This window comes from Cupressus sempervirens, chromosome 11 (genome assembly GCF_028749045.1).
Source record: "Cupressus sempervirens isolate cs-2001-9-10 chromosome 11, ASM2874904v1, whole genome shotgun sequence".
In the NCBI taxonomy this organism is placed as follows: Eukaryota; Viridiplantae; Streptophyta; class Pinopsida; order Cupressales; family Cupressaceae; genus Cupressus; species Cupressus sempervirens.
The window spans coordinates 297,236,317-297,258,747 of record NC_143128.1 but is presented as its reverse complement, the minus strand read 5'-3'; the positions used below and the strand labels follow the sequence as shown (position 1 = coordinate 297,258,747).

General features: G+C 36.3%; 1 pseudogene; it reads right to left on the bottom strand.

The window, feature by feature from the left end:
- Positions 1 to 244: 244 nt before the first annotated feature.
- The window catches only part of LOC149529299 (cytochrome b561 and DOMON domain-containing protein At3g59070-like), a 58,775-nt pseudogene continuing 36,588 nt past the window's right edge, over positions 245 to 22,431 (bottom strand).

Below are 22,431 nucleotides of genomic sequence, written 5' to 3'. Positions count from 1 at the left end.
TAAAAAAAATTCAAGATGTCAAAACCTTTAATAAGGATATTTTCTATGCTTAATATGATCACTCAATAGTCAGTAGCTGAGACTGGTGTTACATATTCCTTTGTACAAAGGAACTTATTGTTCTTCTTAGGAACATATACATATCAGGGATTAGATGATTTATTTTTTGGTTAATGTATAGGTTTTTAGTTAAAGAAAGTTCCTTGCATACATAACTAGTGCATGGATTAAAATACACTAAATTTTACTCAACATCTCCACTTTGTAGATCTAGTGTTCCTATACTATTAAGATCAACAATAGAAAAATTATGTGTGACAAGAGATTATCCCGTGACTAAGCTGCCCACTTGCCACACTTGATTGATCCAGGTTTAGTTGAAACCAAGCACCAAGGAAGAAAAGATTATTATCTTTCCATTGCTACACTCATAAACAACACTTTTTTGGGTCAAATTTAGACTAATACATGAGGGATTCAAAGTAGTAGTCTTAGACTTCAAAACATAACTGGTCACCATAGTTGATCCATTACTTGCTTGAAAGGAAATTAAGCCCTATATACCAATCATTTGTACCTCATGAGGGTTTATACCCCAACCTACCCATTCCCTAGAATTTTTAGGGGGATGTAGTGCCTACCCTCATGCACATCTTTTCTAGACTCATTGTTTCTATTATTATCAAACTTTGATGGACTAGTATTATGTTGATGGATTAGTAGGTATTGTTTTGACACTATCAGACATTATGTTATGGATTCAGTTGTTATATGATGAGATCATTTAGACTTTAAATTTCATGTATGTATGATGATCATTATATTGTTTTTAGTTATTTTTGATGATTAGTTATATGGTTATTATTTCATGTGTTTTATTATGGATACTTACCCCATACTTGCATGTGTATGGTGTGCGTGTTTTCTTATTGTATGGCATTTCTGATGTGGTTATGGAAGGGAGTCGTAGTCACCTGCTTAGTCGGGATCTACACGATGCACCACTTCCTGCCATTGCCTATTTAGCTTAGCACTATATATATATTGTATGTACATGCATGGTTTTTCTGTAGGTTACAGGTAGCAGGTATCGACTTCCTTGAATTGCCAGGATGAGCGTACCCTATTATACTATCTCAATGATAAGAGAAGGGAGATAAGTTCGCAAGTCCAAATCCCAAACCCTAAAACCATTTGTCCTAGTGAGTTGGGACAAGAATTAGAGTTGAGCACCCACTGAATGTGTCAGATGACATATTTCGTGATTTTTAATCCTTTAGACTGGTTTTGTATGAATTGACCTATGATGGGTTTTCATATTTTGTTATGAAGGTCTATGGTGAATTTTCTGTTAATTGAATCTTAACAAATAGATTTAATTAATAAAATTAATTATTTGAGAAGATTAAATATCATGATTTTGATATTTTGATTATAATTAATTCAAGGAGAATTAATTGAGAGAAAAGAATTAAATAAAAAGAAAATTAGAAAATTAAAATAAATAATAATTATAAAATACTAATAAATTAATAAACAAATAATAATAATAAAAGTTATAAAAATTAAAATAAAAGTTATTAAATTAAAATGGGAGTTATAAATATTTAAATGGAAATTATTTAAAAATAATTGGAATTATAAGCTTGCTTGGAAATTAATGCAGTTCTCCATTTTTCATGTGTCAACAACACGGGGGTTAGTGCATCAATTGAGCACATGGTGTCTACAACCCCAGGGCTTATCAAAAAGGTTGGAAAAAGGCCCATGCTTAGTTGGCGACATCTTCTAGCTGGTTCTAGAAGCATTCTAGGGTTTTCTTGAGAGCTCTTTATATTCGGGCATTTCTTAGAAGCTTGGACATAGCATGGATAGTGTGGATAGCATGGAGAACAATTGAAGCATTGGAGGATTTGGGAATTCTAAATAAGGGGAGCTTTCTCAATGGGTTATCTAAGGAAGAGCGAGTTAGCATCAGAATCTGGGTAGATTCTTGTGTTTTCACTTATGCTACTTCTGCATCTTGTTTTCCCCTGTCTTCTTCGTGTCTTCCATATGCCTTCATTATGCATTTTGGGCGATTAAAATTTATTTGAGGATTCTATATGCTTAGATCTGAAAATGGCACGGGCTAGGGTTACAATTCATGGACAAACTCATTAGAATTAGTTATTAGAAAATTTTGAAGAAAACAAGTTTCATAGAGAGATTTTGAAAATGAAAGCCTGTATTCATAAATTATTATTTTTACATATATACTGTGATTCTGTATATTATATATATATATACATATATATATACATATACTTTTATATAAATATATATACATACATATGTATATAATATATATATATATATATATATATATATATATTCATGTGTGATGAAAGTCGAATATCATAAACATTTTGGAAAAAAACGTTAAACATTATTTACAAACCAAATCGCACCGCGTGCAGCGGAAATGTTTTTTTTAAAATGATTAAATGATATAAAAATTTCGGTGGAGCCGTATCACCCCGCAGGTACGCAGAGGGCCTGCCATCGCAGGGACTGCGATTACAGGGGTACTCTGTACCCACTGTCAGGCAGACCTGCGATAGCAGGTACCTTGTACCGTGCGGCCCCTTAAGATTTGTTTAAGCATTTCAATTTTTTTTTATAAAACATTTCATGAAATCGGTTATTAATAATTCAATTTTTATATATATTTTGGTTTTTATTATTATATATGTATATATGTAATTATTTTATCAATAAAAGATGTGAGTTAGTAGAGATTTTTAATAATTAATTTAATTAAGCATTAGTTTTAATTAAGATTAATTATTAACATATACATAATCGAAGTTTTGATCATTGGAAATGATATTTCTCAAATGAAGTTTTTATAAATAAAATATTATTGGATCAATTAGAAAATTGAATCTGATGGAGGAACTTTTATCTATCAAGTAAATACATGGGATTTCTCCACTTGAAATTAAATTTGGGAAAAACGTAAACTGAGACATTTGAAATTTAAATTTGAAACTTAGCAAAACCAAAACATGTGTTTACATTGTGTATTCCTTATGCTAATGTTTTGGGTTTTGGGTTGACTAGTGTTGACCAGTTATAGGACGTCTACTAGAGGCTTGGGGGTTATGTGATTGTGATGTCATGATGATGTTTTATTTTTCGATCTTCATAAACCCAACCATGAATATGTGATGGAATGCTCTATGTATTGGTTGTGAATACTGATTGTAATAGTTGAGATTCTTATGTTTGAGACCCTTGACTTAACCATTATTTTTGGTCATCGATTAGTTATCCTTGGATGTATTTTAGTCGCCATGATGGGACTAATATGTGGATTTATTCTTGATGATGTCATGTGGTGACATGTATGACTCAACCATTTTGGAGTCTTCGATCAGTATGTTTGAGATATTCTTGTTTGTTGTTGAGAACCAATGGATATGATGATCTATTTTGAGATATATTCTGGTTAATAAGAACCAATGGATACTTTGATTATCAATGATACTTCAGTTGCCAATAGAGAGCTGTTGTAGTCATGATTTTCTATGGATAATGCTCATGGAGATTTGATGCTTTTATGCATATTTGATGATTTTATCATGGATATTTGATAATTCTTATTATGGATATTTGACGATTTTGTGAACTTTCTCTATGATTATGATACCATAAACATTAGGGTAGGATATCTGCATGTAGTGTCGAGAAGTGGCTTGCAATGGGGGTTGGGGCCCTAAGAGGCTACCAGGATAACTCATTGTAAGTTGGATTAATAAGTGATAACATTCACACTTAATACTAACTGAATGAACCTAAAAAGATAAGAGTTTTGGTTCTCTCCCATGCCTTGAGTGCTTGTATAGGCTAGGATGGGAGTAGAGAGAATGCATGGTTGCGACCTTGCATTCCATAGTATGCCTTGTCAGTATGAAAGGATACTAGTGGCCGCATGAGATCTATATGGACCCGTGGAGTTTAGCTAACTACCAGGGTAACTTGTATGAGATAAATGTGATGACACTTTCTCGCTTGCATAGTAGGTTCCTACATGTCATTGTGTGCCTCTGGGAAGTAGATGTCTGTTTTGGTGATTGGAACCTTTGAGTTAGTATACTTTTAGGATTCCTGGACTTTAGAGACTTGTGCTATGTGGTTTTGATAGCCTGTTTGGGACTTGGGATTATCTCCTCAGCACGGTGGGAGTGGACCACTTAGGTACCATGCAGTCGAGTGGTAGTGTATTTTCCACTCTTATCATTTGAGATTCATTGAGACATCGTGGTTGATGCGTCCTTCGTGATGGTGGATATGTATCCTTTCATTGATGATTAGCATATGTTAGATGATGTTATCTTATGCTTTTATCTGCATGTTAGATTATTTTCTACATATGATGTTGTATTTATTAGGAGTGACATTCCTACTATGTTAATACCGATGATCTCTTCGGTGATTTGGGATGTTACGCACGGAGGGATGGCTAGGGCCCATGATGGTCTAATGATGCTATTAACGGTTGGGAGGAACTGTGCACTTAGTTTATTTTGTTGATCTTTATGATGGATGTATATGACTTCTATGATGATGTATCATAAGTATCATGTGATTATCTTTACTTTGATGTATCATGGATTAGAATAGGATGATGTATCTTATTCTACATATGTATATTCTTTTAAGCCTTCATACCTTGTGACATGTACAGTGGATGAATGAGCAGTTGGATATGTAATAATTGAACATTAGACTTATCATTATTTATTCATGTGGATGTTGTACTAGATGGATTCATGTAAGTACTCACGTTAAGGGATCTCAAAGAATGTAATCTATTGTGTTTACTCTTTAGATGGTCATTGCTATTGCTTCCGTTATTGTGCATAAGTTTTATGTGGTATTTACTTTCATGGAAAAAAAAAAAAAAGTTACCAAACTTAGTGAAATTCTAGGTTAATTCTTTGGATCCCTTGGCGGGGCATTACATTTGGTATCAAAGCCCGAGTTTCTACATTGGGAGCTCTGGGTATTTTGAAACAACTAGAACGTGAATTAATAAGTATATCTTTTCAACTTGAGACTAGGTGAACTGAAATAGTACTTGAACTGTTACTTGTATGTTTTTCATACTTCAACACTTAGTTGTCAAAACTGAAATTTTACTTAGACCTAAACATAGAACTGAACTGAGTCTATTGTAACATGTGTCTCTGGATTGTAATAGTACTCTGTACTGTTGCAGGATGGTATCTGGGACTAGGTCTTCTGTTAGAGGCCAAGGAAGGGGCCATGGAAGAGGCCGTGGTCGTGGCAGAACCGTTAGTGCCCATGAGTCTGCCCATGAGGGATCGGTTCGTATAGAGAGCAGGGAAGAGCACTCTAAAAGGAAACAGGAAGAGAGCCATAGAGAAGACCAAGCTGAGTCTGAAGAGGTTAGTCTGAGACAATTGATGTAGACTATACTAGAATGTCTACCTCCTATTCAAGAACAGCCTAAAGTACATCAGACAGAACAAGAACATAGACCCAGGTCTAGAAGTCCTTGGAAGGATCGTCAGAGGTCCATTGTGTCCACTCGAATGAAGGATCTTTCAAGATCCAAGGTTAAGCCTTTCAATGGGCAAGGTTCTGGTTATGTGGCTGAGCAGTGGCTTATTTCTCTCGACAGGATTTTTTCTATGCAGGACTTTGACAGCAATGTTAAGGCAAGATTGCGATCACCAATTTAGAGAACGTTGGGGCCACTTGGTGGACAATTGAGGAGAAGAAGTTAGGGATCGATATGAGCAGTGTCACTTGGGAACTATTTTTGGAGAGTTTCCGTGAATGATTCCTACCAGAGGAATGGAAACAGCAAAGGGCAGATGAATTTCATAATCTCAAGCAGTACACTATGTCGGTGACCGAGTATGAGCGTAAGTTTTATGAGCTCATGTCTTTTTTAGGGTTCAGTGAAAATTTAGCTCAGTTGACACAACACTTTATTAGGGGTTTGAACAATCGTATTATTGGGGGTGTCAAATTATTTGAGCCAAAAACCCTCAAGGATGAGGTGCATCGAGCAATTCTTGTTGAGCAAAGCGTCAACCTTGGTCAAGGTGGTTTTGTAGGGGCACCAGCAGCGTCAGGATCTAAAGGCAACTTCAACTCAGGTGGTAACAAGAAACCTTTCTTTTCTAAGGGAAAATAGTTTCGGCAACAGTCTCAATAGACACAAAAACAAAAGGGATCAAACTCTCAGGCTCAAGGTGGTGGCAAAGGTTCTAACTTTAAGAGCAACCGCAATACTCAACGCAGTAAACAAAATCAGCCCAATCAGCCAGCTCAGAGTAGTCAGTCGTTTGTCAATAGGAACAACCGACAACAATCAAATGTACCACCTATGGGTAGAGGATCTGGCAGGAATACAGAATGTTTTTCATGTGGATAGATTGGTCATTATGCAGCTCAGTGTCCACAGTGAGCACCTTAGTTTTCAGGACCTAGGCTTACAGCTTTAGAGCCTACAGTTGGTGATGCAGGTAGAGCTCACAGAGTATTTGCAGCAGTTGATCACCATCAGGCGGATCATCAGGGTACAGTGGTTGAGACCACAGGTGCTATTCAAGGTATATCTCTTTTAGTATTATTTGATTCAAGAGCTACAGACTCATTTATTTCACCATCTATAGTTTCTAAGTGTAAGCTGGATGCGGTGAAGCAAGATCATGGTTGGCAAGTGGAACTAGCCTCAGGTATCAAAGTCTCCACGAACTCTGTAGTTCATAAATGTGGGCTTAGCTTAGGAAGCTTTATATCTATAGTGGATCTTTGAGTCATACCCCTTGGTTCCTATGATGTGGTTTTGGGCATGGATTGGCTTGGAACTCATAAAGCTAGTATAGATTACAAGAAGAAGATTATTATGTGCCAAGATGACCAAGGGAATGATGTGAAGATAGTTGGGATACCAAGGCCTATATCTTTGTGGATGATTTCTGCTATGCAAATGAAGAAAAGTTTTCGTAAGGGATGTCAAATATTTGTTGTTATGGTAAATGATCTTGATGAGGGAGATCCTGCGAGGAAGACTTTAGATCACCCGATTTTGCAAGAGTACGCAGATGTTTTTCCAAGTGAGATTCCAGGCATGCCTCCAAAGAGGGATATCGACTTTAGCATTGATCTAGTTCTTAGAGCAGAGCCTATCTCTAAAGCTCCTTATCGCATGACTACACAGGAACTGGGAGAGCTACGTCTTCAATTAGAGGAACTTCTGGCCAAAGGGAGCATTCGACCTAGTGTATCACCATGGGGAGCTCCAGTGCTCTTTGTGAAGAAGAAAGACAGTTCCTTGCACCTTTGTATTGACTACAGACAGTTGAACAAGGTGACTATTAAGAATAGGTATCCTTTGCCTAGGATTGATGACTTATTCAATCAGATCAAGGGGGTTACAGTTTTCTCCAAGATTGACCTTAAGTCAGGATACCACTAGCTTCGCATTAAGGAAGCTGATATTCACAAGACCGCTTTTTGAACTTGCTATGGGCATTATGAGTTCACAGTGGTACCTTTTGGGTTGACTAACACTCCATCGGTGTTCATGAGTTTGATGAATGGTGTATTTTGATCATATCTTGACAGGTTTGCACTTGTGTTTCTTGATGATATATTGATATACTCTAAGAATCAGAAGGAGCATGAGGAACACCTGCGGTTGGTATTGCAGTGTTTGAGAGACAACCAGCTTTATGCTAATGCAGCCAAGTGCGAATTCTTCAAATCAAAGATTCCATATTTAGGGCATGTCATCTCAGGTGATGGTATTTCAGTGGATCCTGCAAAGATTCAGGCAATAATAGATTGGCCGACACCAACTAACGTGTTAGAGATTCGTAGTTTCATGGGCCTAGCAGGATATTATCATAGATTTGTCCAGAACTTCTCTAGGATAGCACATCCTATCACTTCTCTTCAGAGGAAAGGAAAGAAGTTTGTGTGGACAGAGAAATGTGAGGAAGCATTTCAGAAGCTCAAAGAACTTCTGACTAGTGCATTGATTTTAGCAGTACCTGATCCAGAGGGAGATTTCATGGTGTGTACAGATGCTTCTCTTGAAGGGATTGGGGCAGTGTTGATGCAGAATGGACGGGTGATAGCATATGAATCACGCAAGCTCAAGGATCAATAGTTAAATTATCCTATGCATGATCTTGAGTTAACAGCAGTAGTTCATGCTTTGACAAGATGGAGACATTTTCTATTGGGACATAGATTCGAGTTACATAGTGATCATCGTAGTCTTCAATATATTTTTACTCAGCCTAATTTGAATGCTCGCCAGAGACGATGGATGGAGTTTCTATGCGAGTATGATTTTGAGGTTAAGTACATTCAAGGTAAGGAGAATGTGGTGTCAGATGCTTTGAGTCGCAGGAGACATGTGGTAACATCTATGACTCTTAGTGTTGATTTGAGGAGTCAGATTCTTCAGGCACTTCCTACGAATTCATGGTATCAAGAAGTGTGTAGAGAGATAGATTCAGGAAGACCCTTGGAAGGAAAGTTTGCAGGTTATGTTCGAGAATCAGATGGTCTTTTGAGACATTTGGGGAGGATTTATGTGCCATTACTGGATGAGCTTCGCACCTTGATTCTAGCAGAAGCCCATCGTACACCATACTCAGCACATCCAGGTGTCAAGAAGATGCATGCTGATTTGAGACGTTTGTTCTTTTGGTCTGGGATGAAGCAAGACATTGCTGATTTTGTGGTTGGGTGTCTTGAGTGTCAGAGAGTCAAGGCAGAACATCAGCACGCAACTGGACTTTTGCAGCCAAATCTCATTCCTTCTTGGAAATGGGATATCATTTCCATGGATTTCATTGTAGGATTACCTATGACCATTCGTCATCATGATGCTATCATGGTCACCGTTGATCGGTTGACTAAGGTGGCACATTTTTCACCTATCAGGTCTTCCTACACAGCAGCTTCTGTAGCTAATGTCTTCATGCGTAACATTGTGAGATTACATGGTATTCCTAGAAAGATCATTTCTGACAGGGATTCTGTATTCACATCTGCATTCTGGACATTGTTGCAGCATGAGCTTGGAGCGCAGTTAAACTTCAGTTTGGCATATCATCTAGAGACTGATGGTCAGACAGAGAGGGTGAATCAAGTTTTGGAGGATATGTTACAGATGTATGTGATGGATAGGCAGACATATTGGGAGGACTATCTCTATCTAGTGGAGTTTTCTTACAACAATGGGTATCACAGTTCTATTGGCATGGCACCTTTTCAGGCGTTATATGGTCATCCTTGTCGTACACCATTGAGTTGGGACAATCTTGAGGATCACATTCTGTTGGGTCCTGAGATGCTTCATGATATGGAGCAACAGGTAGTGCGAATCCACGAGCATTTGACTATGGCACAGGATAGACAGAAGAAGTATGCTAATGCTCATAGGACTGATAAGCAGTTTGCAGTGGGAGATAAGGTTTTCTTGAGAGTGCGACCGCGAAAGAGTCCGATCCATTACGGAAAGGGTTCTAAGCTAGCACCTCATTTTGTGGGACCATTTGAGATTCTAGAGAGGATTGGCCCGGTTGCTTACTGCCTTGCTCTACCACCCAGCCTAGCTCGCATTCATGATGTTTTCCATGTTTTAGTGCTTAGGAAGTATATTCCTAATATTGTGCATGTTCTTGATTGGAATATGTTGCAGGTAGAGGACGGGCAGCTGGCTTTGGAGCCGGTTCATATTTTGGAGCAGCGGGAGATGACCCTCAGGGGTCAAACCATCAAGCAGGTAAGGGTCCAATGGGACCCTACTGATGATTCTTCAGCTACTTGGGAGGATGCAGCTAGATTACGGGAGTTATATCCCTACTTGTTTGTAGGCTTCCAGGAGTAAGCCTAATCCAAGGGGGGGTGGATGTAGTGCCTACCCTCATTCACATCTTTTCTAGACTCATTGTTGCTATTATTATCAGACTTTGATGGACTAGTATTATGTTGATGGATTAGTAGGTATTGTTTTGACACTATCAGACATTATGTTATGGATTCAGTTGTTATATGATGAGATCATTTAGACTTTACATTTCATGTATGTATGATGATCATTATATTGTTTTTAGTTATTTTTGATGATTAGTTAGATGGTTATTATTTTATGTGTTTTATTATGGATACTTACCCCATACTTGCATGTGTATGGTGTGCATGTTTTCTTATTGTATGGCGTTTCTGATGTGGTTATGGAAGGGAGTCGTAGTCACCTGCTTAGTCGGGATCTACACGATGCACCACTTCCTTCCATTGCCTGTTTAGCTTAGCACTATATATATATATATTGTATTTACATGCATGGTTTTTCTGTAGGTTGCAGGTACCGGGTATCTACTTCCCTGAATTGCCAGGATGAGCGTACCCTATTATACTATCTCAATGATAAGAGAAGGGAGATAAGTTCGCAAGTCCAAATCCCAAACCCTAAAACCATTTGTCCTAGTGAGTTGGGACAAGAATTGGAGTTGAACACCCACTGAATGTGTCGGATGACATATTTCATGATTTTTAATCCTTTAGATTGGTTTTATATGAATTGACCTATGATGGGTTTTCATATTTTGTTATGAAGGTCTATGGTGAATTTTCTGTTAATTGAATCTTAACAAATAGATTTAATTAATAAAATTAATTATTTGAGAAGATTAAATATCATGATTTTGATATTTTGATTATAATTAATTCAAGGAGAATTAATTGAGTGAAAATAATTAAATAAAAAGAAAATTAGAAAATTAAAATAAATAATAACTATAAAATACTAATAAATTAATAAAAAAAAAATAATAATAAAAGTTATAAAAATTAAAATAAAAGTTATTAAATTAAAATGGGAGTTATAAATATTTAAATGGAAATTATTTTAAAATAATTGGAATTATAAGCTTGCTTGGAAATTAATGCAGTTCTCCATTTTTCATGTGTCAACAACACGGGGGTTAGTGCATCAATTGAGCACATGGTGTCTACAACCCTAGGGCTTATCAAAAAGGTTGGAAAAGGGCCCATGCTTAGTTGGCAACATCTTCCAGCTGGTTCTAGAAGCATTCTAAGGTTTTCCTGAGAGCTCTTTATATTCGGGCATTTCTTAGAAGCTTGGACATAGCATGGATAGTGTGGATAGCGTGGAGAACAATTGAAGCATTGGAGGATTCGAGAATTCTGAAGAAGGGGAGCTTGTTCAGTGGGTTATCTAAGGAAGAGCGAGTTAGCATCAGAATCCAGGTAGATTCTTGTGTTTTCACTTATGCTACTTCTGCATCTTGTTTTCCCCTGTCTTCTTCGTGTCTTCCATATGCCTTCATTATGCATTTTGGGCAATTAAAATTTATTTGAGGATTCTATATGCTTAGATCTGAAAATGGCACGGTCTAGGGTTACAATTCATGGACAAACTCATTAGAATTAGTTATTAGAAAATTTTGAAGAAAACAAGTTTCATAGAGAGATTTTGAAAATGAAAGCCTGTATTCATAAATTATTATTTTTACATATATACTGTGATTCTGTATATTATATATATATACATATATATATATATATATACATATACTTATATATATATATATACATACATACATATGTATATATATATATATATATATATATATATATATTCATGTGTGATGAAAGTCGAATATCATAAACGTTTTGGAAAAAAACGTTAAACATTATTTACAAACCAAATCACACCGCGCGCAGGGAAAACGTTTAAATGATATAAAAATTTTGGCAGAGCCGTATCACCTTGCGGGTACGCAGAGGGCCTACCATCGCAGGGACTGCAATGACAGGGGTACTCTGTACTCGCTGTCGGGCAGACCTGCGATAGCAGGTACCTTGTACCGTGCGGCCCCTTAAGATTTGTTTAAGCATTTCAATTTTTTTTTATAAAACATTTCATGAAATCGGTTATTAATAATTTGATTTTTATATATATATTGGTTTTTATTATTATATATGTATATATGTATATATATATATATATATATATATATATATATATATATATATATATATATATATATATATATATATAAGTATATATGTATATATGTAATTATTTTATCAATTAAAGATGTGAGTTAGTAGAGATTTTTAATAATTAATTTAATTAAGCATTAGTTTTAATTAAGATTAATTATTAGCATATACATAATCGAAGTTTTGATCATTGGAAATGCTATTTCTGAAATGAAGTTTTTATAAATAAAATATTATTGGATCAATTAGAAAATTGAATCTGATGGAGGAACTTTTATCTATCAAGTAAATACATGGGATTTCTCCACTTGAAACTAAATTTGGGAAAAATGTAAACTGAGACATTTGAAATTTAAATTTGAAACTTAGCAAAACCAAAACATGTGTTTACATTGTGTATTCCTTATGCTAATGTTTTGGTTTTTGGGTTGACTAGTGTTGACCAGTTATAGGATGTCTACCGAAGGCTTGGGGGTTATGTGATTGTGATGTCATGATGATGTTTTATTTTTCGATCTTTATAAACCCAACCATGAATATGTGATGGAATGCTCTATGTATTGGTTGTGAATACTGATTGTTATAGTTGAGATTCTTATGTTTGAGACCCTTGACTTAACCATTATTTTTGGTCATCGATCAGTTATCCTTGGATGTATTTTAGTCACCATGATGGGACTAATATATGGATTTATTCTTGATGATGTCATGTGGTGACATGTATGACTCAACCATTTTGGAGTCTTCGATCAGTATGTTTGAGATATTCTTGGTTGTTGTTGAGAACCAATGGATATGATGATCTATTTTGAGATATATTCTGGTTAATAAGAACCAATGGATACTTTGATTATCAGTGATACTTCAGTTGCCAATAGAGAGCTGTTGTAGTCATGATTTTCTATGGATAATGCTCATGGAGATTTGATGCTTTTATGCATATTTGATGATTTTATCATGGATATTTGATGATTCTTATTATGGATATTTGATGATTTTGTGGACTTTCTTTATGATTATGATACCATGAGCATTAGGGTAGGATATCTGCATGTAGTGTCGGGAAGTGGCTTGCAATGGGGGCCGGGGCCCTAAGAGGCTGCTAGGATAACTCATTGTAAGTTGGATTAATAAGTGATAACATTCACATTTAATACTAACTGAATGAACCTAAAAAGATAAGAGTTTTGGTTCTTGTTGGGTGATGCGACGCGCTCCCCTGCCCACAGGTGGTTAATTATGTGGTGTTCCATGTTCACTGATAGTCATGGCTTTTGGTGCAACGGCAAATGGGCCCAAAAATTGGTATCAGAGCTTGGTTTTGGCCTGGTCATGGGTTCAAATCTCCTCGGTGCCATCCCGACCCGCGTAAGCGCCTGGTATGCACGTCGAGGGGGAGATTATTGGGTGATGCGACGCACTCCCCTGTCCACAGGTGGTTAATTATGTGGTGTTCCATGTTCACTGATAGTCATGGCTTTTGGTGCAACGACAAATGGGCCCCACAGTTCTCGCCCATGCCTTGAGTGCTTGTATAGGCTAAGATGGGAGTAGAGAGAATGCATGGTTGCGACCTTGCATTCCATAGTATGCCTTGTCAGTATGAAAGGATACTAGTGGCCGCATGAGATCTGTATGGACCCGTGGAGTTTAGCTAACTGCCAGGGTAACTTGTACGAGATAAATGCGATGACACTTTCTCGCTTGCATAGTAGGTTCCTACATGTCATTGTGTGCCTCTGGGAAGTAGATGTCTGTTTTGGTGATTGGAACCTTTGAGTTAGTATACTTTTAGGATTCCTGGACTTTAGAGACTTGTGCTATGTGGTTTTGATAGCCTGTTTGGGACTTGGGATTATCTCCTCAGCATAGTGGGAGTGGACCACTTAGGTACCACGCAGTCGGGTGGTAGTGTATTTTCCACTCTTATCATTTGAGATTCATTGAGACATCGTGGTTGATGCGTCCTTCGTGATGGTGGATATGTATCCTTTCATTGATGATTAGCATATGTTAGATGATGTTATCTTATGCTTATATCTGCATGTTAGATTATTTTCTACATATGATGTTGTATTTATTAGGAGTGACATTCCTACTATGTTAATACCGATGATCTCTTCGGTGATTTGGGATGTTACGCACGGAGGGATGGCTAGGGCCCACGATGGTCTAATGATGCTATTAATGGTTGGGAGGAACCGTGCACTTAGTTTATTTTGTTGATCTTTATGATGGATGTATATGACTTCTATGATGATGTATCATAAGTATCATGTGATTATCTTTACTTTGATGTATCATGGATTAGAATAGGATGATGTACCTTATTCTACATATGTATATTCTTTTAAGCCTTCATACCCCGTGACATGTACAGTGGATGAATGAGCAGTTGGATATGTAATAATTAAACATTAGACTTATCATTATTTATTCATGTGGATGTTGTACTAGATGGATTCATGTAAGTACTCACGTTAAGGGATCTCAAAGAATGTAATCTATTGTGTTTACTCTTTAGATGGTCATTGCTATTGCTTCTGTTATTGTGCATAAGTTTTATGTGGTATTTACTTTCATGGAAAAAAAAAAAAAAAAAAGTTACCAAACTTAGTGAAATTCTAGGTTAATTCTTTGGATCCCTTGGCAGGGCATTACAGGGGAGCCTAGAAAGCTATATCCACTGACCCATTCTCTACAAGGAACACATATGACATAGTAGCTCCTAAAGTCTGCAAATTGTTGCAATTTTGGTAGCTTTTAGCCTCACCTACATTGAATATTGAATTGTAGTGGCCAAATTGGAGTTGAAGTATGTGTAGATACATCCCATCCAAACAAAATTATGACAAAAACATAATCATTAGCACAGGACACCCAATTACTCAAACCACAACAATTTTTTCTCCTAAAATCTCTTTCTTCAAAACCCAAGTTGCACAACTCCTTGTCTTCTTCAAACTTCTCCCATAAAAATCTAATATTCATTGAAGGGAATTACATTTTTTGGATAAATTAAAGAAACTGTGATGTTTAATATAGGCTGAAATAGAGGATGTTGCGAAGAATTTTAGCAGAGATGTCTCATTTCTAACACCTAAAAATCTCTTAGAGACTACATTTAGTGTAGTCCTTCCTTTCTTTATATATATTCTTGTAAGAGATTTGACTATTATGAAAACCACATCTATTTTTGTAAATATTTTTTTAGCCCTGTGATTACTTAGTTTAAAGTGAAGAAGATGCACAAATCCATTTTCCAAAGGTAGTGTTGTCAAAATAATGAATCAATCCAAGCTTAGGTTAAATCAATCTTGAGAGACAAATTATTTCCATTAGATGAAAGTCAGATTAATCTCAAAGGGAATTTATTTCCTCAACTGACATTTCTAAAGGTCCGATTCTAGAAATAATTTTGAATAAAAGAATAACTACTACAACACAATGATCAATTACTTTCAAAAGCTCAGTTATTTTCAATGATGATAGATTATTGAATGGCCAATTCTTTCTAAAATAGACATACTTCTAGAAGACCTCTTATTTCCACAGCCAATGGTCCATAGCTAAAAAATTCTTGAAACTTTTTATAATTTATTCTCAGAAGGAAAATTCTTTCAACAACTACTAGATTTTTTTTCTTGTTCCCAGTTAAAAGCGCCTTCTATCCCTAAACAAAGCTTAAGTTTGAAAACCAAATTTTTTGTGAAGACCATTAGACTTGAATAGAAAATCATATCATATAGACAATAAAAAAATGAAATGAACCCACATACAAAAAATTCTTTAAAGATAATAAATTTTATTCTTTATGTGCTAGATATCATTGAAGGAATATTTGGAAGTATCCAATCCCCACTTTTAGGCTTAGAAATATCATAAACCCCAATTTATTGATTTGAAAAAATCCAAAACTAAATTGCTTGTAAAAGTCAACTCAAATAGGAAAAACATATACCATGGAAGGTAAAAACTATGAAATGAGTACATAAATAATCAATAAAACATTATTATAAGCTTGAATGTCAAAAGAGGTAGTAAAACTTTAACGTAAATGCAATACCTGTAAAGGCTAGAGTCATTTTTCATATATCCAGTCCATATGAAGGTGAAGTTGAGATACACTAAATTCACCTTATAACCAAAGAGGGTGGAAGAAACCACATAGTTCTTAGCATTTAGAGCACTAACTTTTACTCCTTCCCATAAACCATCTCAAGCATATGCATCAATTTTTTTAGCTACATGAAAAAAGGTCCTCTATTCATACTAGGAGGTTCAGGCCTTATGTCACTGTTGACATGAAAGTTTGCACCCTTTCTTGAGGTATGACCCTCAAGAGACCTTGTGTAATATGGAAATGACCTCCAAGTGTGGGACTTGAACTTTGAGATTGAATCTCTAGAGAAGGCCAACTTTCTTACAATTAGGATGTACCTAACTACTCTTGAGAGGAAAAGGGAGAAAGAGATGCAAGAAATCAAACTACCTAATATAATCTAAAGGGGGTGAAGCACCTAATTTAAATGATTGCAACTCTACTCTTATATGCACAACACATCAATGAAAAACCCAAATACATGGATCCTGACTCTATTCCACTCTCAAAGATCACATGCATGTCTAGAATTGATCAAATGCTGAATGAAAATACATCTTCACAATACAACAGTCATCAATAGTTTTGAGCATAACATATAAACCTTAAAACCTAGAAAGAAACATTGAAGAAAAAGAAAAATACATGTTTTGAACACAACGTATAAACCTTAAAACCTATAAAGAAACATTCAAGACAAAGAAAAACACATGCACAAATCATCAATGGAAAGAAGAGGTAAAAAGAGAACTATTTCATTAATGGAAGGCAAGGAATACAGTTGTAGAGCACAAGGCTACTACAAGTAGGCATGATAGAATAGGGAAGAACAACCCTCAAAAACATATTTACAACTGCCTTTTATAGAGTTTAGACATAACTCTGATATTACATTGAGTTCTGACTCTGACCAGGTGGAGTTTGATTGTAGAGGAGAGCAATATCTGCCAAACAAAAGGGATCATGATGAAATGCACATCCCCATATAGAAGATCTAATCTTAATGTGAAAATTTGATTTGAATAAATAGAAGTGGCAACATAACTACATGGTTGAGTAGATGGATAACCCAAGGTGGTGATGGAGTGTCTTCTACATTTACTAGGCATGGAGAACACCAAAAGTGGTTGTAGATGATCCAAAGATCGACCTGTCATTAAAGAGCTGCTTCTGATTATTTTCTCAATGCTCCAAGTCAACAATGTCATTAGGTCAAATGGAGTCAACCATCTATCCTTTCCACATGGCCCAATTTCCTTGAAGTATTTCACTATCTCACTCAACTTTCTTTCTTTATGTTGACCTATTGATTGCACTTGTTTGCATCTTCATAGCTGATTTTCTTCACTAACTGCATGTCCTTGTGACATAGCGAGCTACCTTTTTTTATGCTTATTGCTGCTTTGTAACCTATTTTCACTTTAACCTTCTAACTTCTATGACCCAATGACATCATATAATTAAACAATTTTCATCCTCACAATAGTTAGGGCTTTAACATTTATTTTACTTGTGAAACTGCGAAGCCTCTATCTTTGACCATGTCACCTCTTTGCAACTGCCAACTAATCCTTTCCACCAACTATTGCGAACAAAAAAAACCATTATAATAATCACCATCACACTATCACAACTCAAATCATTAACCCAAAAGTTAACCCTACGATGGTGCACATATTTCACTACATTAACAACCTTAACCATGATTTTCCTTGACTCCATGCGATCGTGCAAACAAAGGGAATTGCCACTTTTTAACCTTGACCTAGGGTAGACCTTAATCTTCTGCGATGATGTGATGAAAGACTTGAATTTTGACTAAGCTATTTGACTTCACAACTTCATAACTTAACTTTGAAGCTCATTTTGATAGAATCACATCGATTCAATTGATCCTCTTTCATTCGATGAACAACTCCTTTTAAACTGACCCTTGTGATGATGCGAAAGGGAATCCTTTATGCGCCTAGCCCACATTCTGGATCTAGTCCCACAAGTCCACACGATAACATTTTGCTTCCCCACTTTGACTAAGCATCATGCCTCTTCAAAAAATGGGGAAACACCAACCATCAATCTAATAGGATCTGATGACTGGGGAAGATTAACTGCAGATGCCCTCTGACCTTTACAACCTCGCAACCCAAAACTAGATGCTAGCATTAAAAGTTATGAAGCTACACTGACTATGGATTTAGCTGTATTACACCTTCATGACCCATCTGATAGTTGAGACACAAACTGGAGCAAAAAAGTGATGAAATGCAGTCACATAGTCATAACTTAAAACCTTTTACGAATATATCATGCAATATGAAATATTTTAAGGTCTAGGGATATAAAGGGCATGACCAAGGTTTTATGTATCCCTATCAAGTTTGCATGGAAATAAATGAATAGTCCAAACAATGTGGACATGGCTACCACCCTAGTTTCGTGAGACTGGTCAATGTTTGAAGGATACAGGGGGGAAAATGTTGGCATTAAGTTATTATTTCCATTAGTGACAACACTTATTTGTATCAGTATAGCTATCGAGCTCATCACTCAGTCCACAATGTACACCGAGTATTTAGTGGTTACCTTGTACACTCATGATTGAAGCATTTTACATCGAGTCTCACACATCACACCAAGAATTCAAGTGTTAACCGAGCTGAGTATAGCTACCAAGTGAATGTGCAATCTAGAAGTGTCTACCGAGTTTACAGTGTTTGCCTAGCTTCACAGTATTTACCAAGTGATGGAAGCATAGTGCCTACTGAGCGATGGAAGCACAGTGCCTACCGAGTGATGGAAGAACATTGTCTACCGAGTGATGAAAGCACAGTGCCTACTGAGTAATGGAAGCACAATGTCTACCAAGTGATGAAAGCACAGTGCCTACCGAGTGATGGAAGCACAGTGCCTATTGAGCGATGGAAGCATAGTGCCTACCGAGTGATGGAAGCACATTGTCTACCGAGTGATGAAAGCATAGTGCCTACTAAGTAATGGAAGCACAATGTCTACCAAGTGATGAAAGCACAGTGCCTACCGAGTGATGGAAGCACAGTGTCTACCGAGTGATGAAAGCAGTGTCTACCGAGTGATGAAAGCATAGTGCCTACCGAGTAATGCAAGCATAGTGTTTACTGAGTGATACTATATCCACTGAGTCTCCAATGGTTACCGAGTTCATAACTACATTAAGTGATTAGTATGGATCGAGCCTTCACTTTTATCGAGTGCATGATGATGTTGAGTAATGTAGTGGATGCCGAGTATCAGAAGGTCACTGAGTTAGTTTAGTGAACTTGAGTTATTTACTGTTTGGCCGACTTAGTAATATTTTGTTCACTTGTGTTTTTAGCTGACCTTGCAATTGTAATTATTGGAATGGTATATATATGTAATGTATTATATCATTTGCAAGATGTATGTGGTGTGGATAAGAGTAACAAGAGAGACATGTAATGTTTTGAGAAGTGTAAATACAAATAAGAAGAAGAGCAGAATACAGCAAGGTCTACAAGGAGCTGTAAATATTTATCAATCACAAAGAGGTGATCTATACATCAAGGATCTAATCAGCAAATCAAGTTTGTAAGTAGATCCACTATTTCATTCTAACAGGTGAATCAGTTCTATAAATCCTTTAACAGGGTAGACTTAATGGTCTTTGTATAAATATCCTAACAAAGTGCATACTTAAGTGTATGTTTGTAAATCCTCTAACAAGGTGGACCTAGAAGTCCTTTATGCTCCTAACAGGGCAGATCACCAGAAGTGGTCAATGTAAGCCTTAACAGGCCAACTTCATACTGCAATAACGAAGTTTTGTGGGTATCATCCCCACCCAAGTTTTACTTTCTATTTGGAAGGTTTTTGGGTCACCAAATCATTTTGTACATGTGTTATGTGTAATCACCTAAAAATGGTCATCTAGACTATTAGCCCCCTTCTCAGGATTTTGGCTAAATTAATTTAATCATTTATTTAGACCAAATTGCTAATAATCAATTTATTTGATTATAACCTACAGTTTGACTATGCTATCCTAAGTTCATTATTTGATTAAAAGAACATGTCCCTTTTTAATTAAATAAAACACCCCATTCTTCTAACCCAATTAAAGTGCACACATAAAGTCCTTTTTCTATTTTGCAATTAAAAGAAAAGGCTTTGTGACTTTTGTCTTATATGACTAGTCAACTTATATTCTATTGGTTGACTTATGTGTGCACATGGATCACTCCTCTTTTCAAATTCCACCATTGATCATCCACCATCTTCATCTTGATCTCTACCGTCCGTATGATTTTAAAGGGGAGAGAGCTTTCCCCCTCAAAGGATCCATCCTCATTTTGAATATTTTTATGCTGCAGGTTTTCTAATAGGTTTCTTTGGAGCTTTGTGGAGAACTTCTATTTCTTGTCTACATTCTCTCATCCATGGCATCATGGCATTCTAGCTTAGCTTAGCTTTCATTTTTACATGTAGCTTAATCTTACATAGCTTAATAATGGTATTGTAACACTCTCATACATGTTTTAGCATAGCTCCACTTTGCATCTCATTCTAGCTTAATCTTCATTTGCATTGCATTCTTGAGGAACTCCTTGGGACATTTGCATTCTTGAATCTTGTCTTTGGAACCTCCCATTGCATGGTTTACTAGCAAGAAGAGTATCTCTAAGGCTCATCTGAGAGCCCTTGAACTTGAAATACACTCTCTTGCACTCTGTGAATAGGGAGCTCTAAGCCAACATCCAAGCATTCCAACTCATGGAATCGTTTGGATAGAAGGGTTTAGAGTGGGACACTTTCGAGTGTACATTATGAATGTTTGATCTCTCATTTATGCAGTAGATTAGATGAATGAATGATGAATGGCTAAAGTGCTAAATTGTTTAAAGTTTTGAAGTTATTGATTCACCCCTCCCCTCTCAGTAACCTATCATATCTTGAAAATTTCCAACAATTGGTATCAGAGCATCTTGGTTCTCAGGACAAAGCTTGATAGCTTGAGCAAAGATCAAGGACAATGGAAATATTCAGACTTGATAAAGCTATTGAAAATGAAAAGCTAGATCTGGAAATGGCCATGGCTCAACTCAAAGAAGCTAAGGAGCATCTTTCTCAATCCCTAAAGAGAAGGAAGGAACTTGCAAGACAAATAAATGATCATTAGTATGTTGAAGAAAAGATTGAAGACCTTTTACCATCAAGCAATTCAGATGAAGCTAATTAGGCTATCAAGGAACTCCTAACAAGGAATGGTTCCCTACAGGAAGAAGTAAGAAAGGTTAAAAGAGAACAAGAAATCCAATCAATCAGGCTATGTGAAGTTTTGGAACAGAGAAACAAGGAAAATGAAGATTTAGAGGTAAGAAATAATCAATCCCTTCAGCATGAAGATCTTGTAAATCAACTATCTAGTGCAAATGAAGAAATTATGAATCTGAGATCTGAAAATGAAAGCTCGAGGAATGATTTGATCACTGAAAGACAAGTCAATGAAAGCTTAAAAGGTGACTTGAGATTTGAAAGACAAATCAATGAAAGTTTGAAAAATGACTTGATCACTGAAAAGAAAATCAATGAGAGAATGATGAAATCTCAAGCAGACATGACTCAATTAAATCAAAAAAGTGAGCAAAACCTTCATAGACAAAAAGGCAAGGCTGGACTTGGTTACAAGGAAGAAGGTGAAACCTCCAAACAAGGTGCCCAAAGGAATCAAAGACCTACTTGCAAACAGTGTGGTAAGTTGGGTCACACATCAAACAAGTGTTGGAGCAATGGAAAAGGAAAATTCAATGGTAAATGCTACAATTATAGTCAGCATGGTCATAAAGCTAATGAATGCAAGGAGAAACCAAAATTTGAAGGCAATTTTCACAAGTGCAAGAAGCATGGTCAGAAGGCATTCCAATGCAGATCCAAATCATTCAATCCAGCTGAACAACTTGTTAAAGTAATTTTTGGATGGGATTACAATACCTGGTGCAGATGTCATTATTGTGGAGAATATGGACACATTGGGAAAGACTGCTCAAGGCATCACTTGAGGAAAAGTGACACAACAGTAAGATGTTAGGGTAAAAGCACAAACCTGTGTCACCTTTTATAAAGGAGAAGTGATATCAGAATTTAAAGTCTTCAACTTTAACGAAATAAAAGTGGCATTTGTGCTTAGAATTTGAAGATGATGTAAACTAATGAAATGTGTAAAATTGGATGAAGTTTATGTCTATAATCTTTTTTTAAAAAAT